This window comes from Falco rusticolus, chromosome 3, assembly GCF_015220075.1.
Source record: "Falco rusticolus isolate bFalRus1 chromosome 3, bFalRus1.pri, whole genome shotgun sequence".
NCBI lineage: Eukaryota > Metazoa > Chordata > Aves > Falconiformes > Falconidae > Falco > Falco rusticolus.
The window spans coordinates 22,650,696-22,654,300 of record NC_051189.1 but is presented as its reverse complement, the minus strand read 5'-3'; the positions used below and the strand labels follow the sequence as shown (position 1 = coordinate 22,654,300).

The window sequence follows — 3,605 nt, the reverse complement described above, 5'->3', positions numbered from 1 at the left end:
CTCTCCAGTTGTTGCACCATGAGCACATGGGCAATGGTCTGACTGCAGTTTCATCACTCAGACCCAAAAAACACACATGCACACAGAATAGAGTCCTTCATCCAGTAAAAAGTTAGAGAGGGAGTTAAATGAGGAGACAGGACAGACTGCAGGTAACTGGTTCCCTTTTCTGATGTTTTGTTTGCTAATCCATTGCTGAAACTTCAGCAAACTAGTTTTAATGAGCCTGAGGCTAACAGAGAATTTGTGTTAAAACGTTCACAGCACAGCTTGGGTTGGAAGAGACTCCTCCTCACAACCTGCCCACCGTGGGCATAGTGATGGAGCTAACACGTCCCTGGGTGGGCTTGAACCACCAACCTTTCGGTTAACAGCCGAACGCGCTAACCAGTTGCGCCACAGAGACTCCTGTCCTGTACTCCTTTTGCTGTTTATTCCTTCCCAAATCACCTGGCTCCCTCCCTTTCCTTGCTTTTTGTTCCTTCTTTAGGCATCCCAGAAATCTTGCACGATCTCAGCATGCTCTTCCCCCACATCCCATAAAGAGTTCCATCCCGCAGGGGAGGAACCCCGCCCCCGCCCCAGTCTGTGAGGTGACCCAGAGAGCCACCCCCTGGGGGCACACGGTGCTAGGTTTCTTCCAGCCCACGGCGCTGATGTGCTCCAGGACAGCCCCGGGGGGCTGGAACAAGGGCTCGTGTCTCAGAGTGGGACACTGGGGGAGCCAGCACTCCCCTGCTGCCTCTGCTTCCGCGATCCTCTGTGTGCGTGGGGAAGAGCCTTTTAGCACATGCCCTAACACATATACAATTAGACACAGTACATTAAAAATGCTGTATATCCATGTTTATGCCCTTTTCATTTATAACTTGTTATAAATAGACAGTAGATGTACAGTACAGGATAAACATAAGGTAGTGCATGTCTGTGGCTTTTCACAGTTTCTCTCTGCAGAATTTTAAAAATAACCAGGACCAGTATTTTGTCAATCTCAGAACTGCATTTCTTCAGCTACAACAGTTATTAGCTTGTTAATGATAGTCCACTGAGACAAACATACATTATAAAAGTAACATTAGAGGTCTAACATTTCTCTCTAATTGAAATAGATAAGTATAAAGCCCCAATTTATTCTTCTCTGCATCAGCATTGTTAGTCATATTTTCTTACAATAAAGTTTTTAGCTAAATATATTGGGAAAAAGAACCACTTTTTCCCTCTCTTCACATAGAATGGTTTGTAGTCTGCCTGATGAAGAGCAAAATAGAAAATTCCTTCCTATTTTCAAAGCTTTCCAGTTCAAAAGATGTTCTGCTCATCTGTGCTTTCCTTGAAATGGGGTTGCCCAAATACACTCCCTCTGTACTTAAGACATACATAAATGTGCAGTTTGTCTCCCTAGTGGGTTTTCTTATGAAAATATAAGAGAAAGTGTAGGAAATGTCACATATTGAAAAGGTAATGGCTCCTAGTAATCTCTTTGTTGCAATAGTATTTTTCAGCTTGTTTCCAGTTGAAAACTTTATTGTATGTGGACTACAGGGCTGTGAAAGGTAAGAGAAACAGGACCTTTTATGCTATATGGAGTTTACACTTGTGAAAATTTTACACCATCTCTCAATCTTCCAAGTGTAGCTTTCATGTGAGAAATGAGGAACAATGTAGCCATATGTAGGTCTAAAACTGTAATGTACTAAATATTAGTTTAAAATATTTAAAATATTGTGGTTGGACTACATGGTTGTTGTAGGTCCCTTCCAAGTGAACTATTCTATTCATTCTATGCTATGCTATGCTATGCTATGCTATGCTATGCTATGCTATGCCATGCTATGCTATGCCATGCTATGCTATGTTATTCTGTTGTTCATTAAGGGCTAAATACTTATACTGCCTGGAAATTAATGATTTGAAAGTCTATGTGTTACATTTTCCTATGGTAGAACCAAATTGTCTGTGATGTAAGGACTGTTTACCTCTCAGAAACACTAGATGGCTATAGAATTTATTCTCAAATATGCTACAGTCTTTTATGTTCATCACAGCTGCCTGCCACCTTCTTTCACATATTCAAAGCATGTTGTCAAAGCAGCACTGAGGGAGTTCCTGAAGATTTTTCTGGTTAATGCTATGCTCAAATCTTTTAATGTTAAGTTTCATAGAAAACTGGGCATGTGCTATCCCCTTGCTAAACAGCTCAATTGAATCTAAATTATACTGAGAACAGGACTGGTGTCACCTAATGTTGAACAGAATGAAGTAGAGGAAATTATATTTGAAATAGTTTATATAAGGTGCTATTACTAGCTTGTACAAAGTGTTTTTCTTCTGCATCCACATATCAAAGAAGAATAAGATCACCTGAGAAATATTTGCTACAACCCATCCCCATCCCAAATCTATCCTATTGACACTTTCAGTTCAATTACATTACATTTGGCTACTATTGGGTTCAACATAATAGCATAACAGATATTCTTCTACTGCGTAACTTTTTAGTCATATTCTCACAGTGATTAACTTCTCACAACAAAAAATAAGATGTTACTGTGCTGCCATTGTTCAAATGAATGTCTCTATTTTGCAATAAACATTCTTGGTACATTTTCATTATTATGACTAAGTTTGCCTCCTTGAGAAAATAAAAAGCTATACAGTTATGTCACCGCAATTGAAATTTCTGGCAATTAAGCTTAATTTAGCTGCCAAACAAAATAGATCCAAACCTGGATCTATCCCTTAAATGTCAAACTCACATCACTGTGAACATGGCTCATTGATTCCCCTTGAGAACTGCCTCTTACTCTAGTTTGTGTTCTTGGAGCAGAAATTCTTGAAGTGCACTTGACCAAAAAATTCCATGCAGTCTGTCACATCTCTCTAAGTAGAAAAAAACCCAATGTACATTGAACAGTACTAGAATGATAGTTTATCTCTATAGCTTTTTTTTCCGTGAATGTGTTATTATCAATCTGCAATATACACAGTCACATCAGCTTGTATTATTAGACAATTTTTTGATCACTAAGAATATTTATTGATAAAGCCTACTGGAAGGTTTGAAAATACCGAACTGCAAATAAAACAAGGCTGTTCTTTTTGGAGCTGTTACTTTTAAATTATTTTATAAATATACATGCCTGATGTTACAGAACATAGAATAACCTTGCTGTCTAGACCCCATTGTTTTAAAAGATGGTTAGGAGGGCTTTTTGCCCATGTCCTTTTAAAAGACTCCTACAGAACATAATTAAAATTAACAGAGGTACAGAGAAGGTTGTGAATAAAGGGATAAAAGACTACAGTTTTTATTTTGATGATGAGATCATGATAGAGAAATTTTCCTTTGAAAAATATGTATAGTTTTGGTTTTGTTTTATTTTTCTTTATTAAGTGAGGTTACTTGGATGAGTATTTGGTTTCCTGTGCAAATCAGTGAGATAACAGAGACAGTGTTTATAAAATATGCTACTCAAGAATATTTAGTTAAGAAGACATTGACTGATAAAAGTGCTTACCCAAATGCATGTGAATTCCAAAACATCACCAATGTATAACTTTATGATATATCTTTTAGTCTATTTCTTAGAAGTTCCTGCTATAAT

General features: G+C 37.8%; 1 non-coding gene across 1 annotated transcript; it reads right to left on the bottom strand.

Annotated features, from left to right (window-relative positions):
- Window positions 1-332: 332 nt before the first annotated feature.
- On the bottom strand, window positions 333-406 carry TRNAN-GUU. Its single transcript has one exon. It is a non-coding gene; the product is annotated as a tRNA-Asn (tRNA).
- Between the last annotated feature and the right edge of the window lie 3,199 nt (window positions 407-3,605).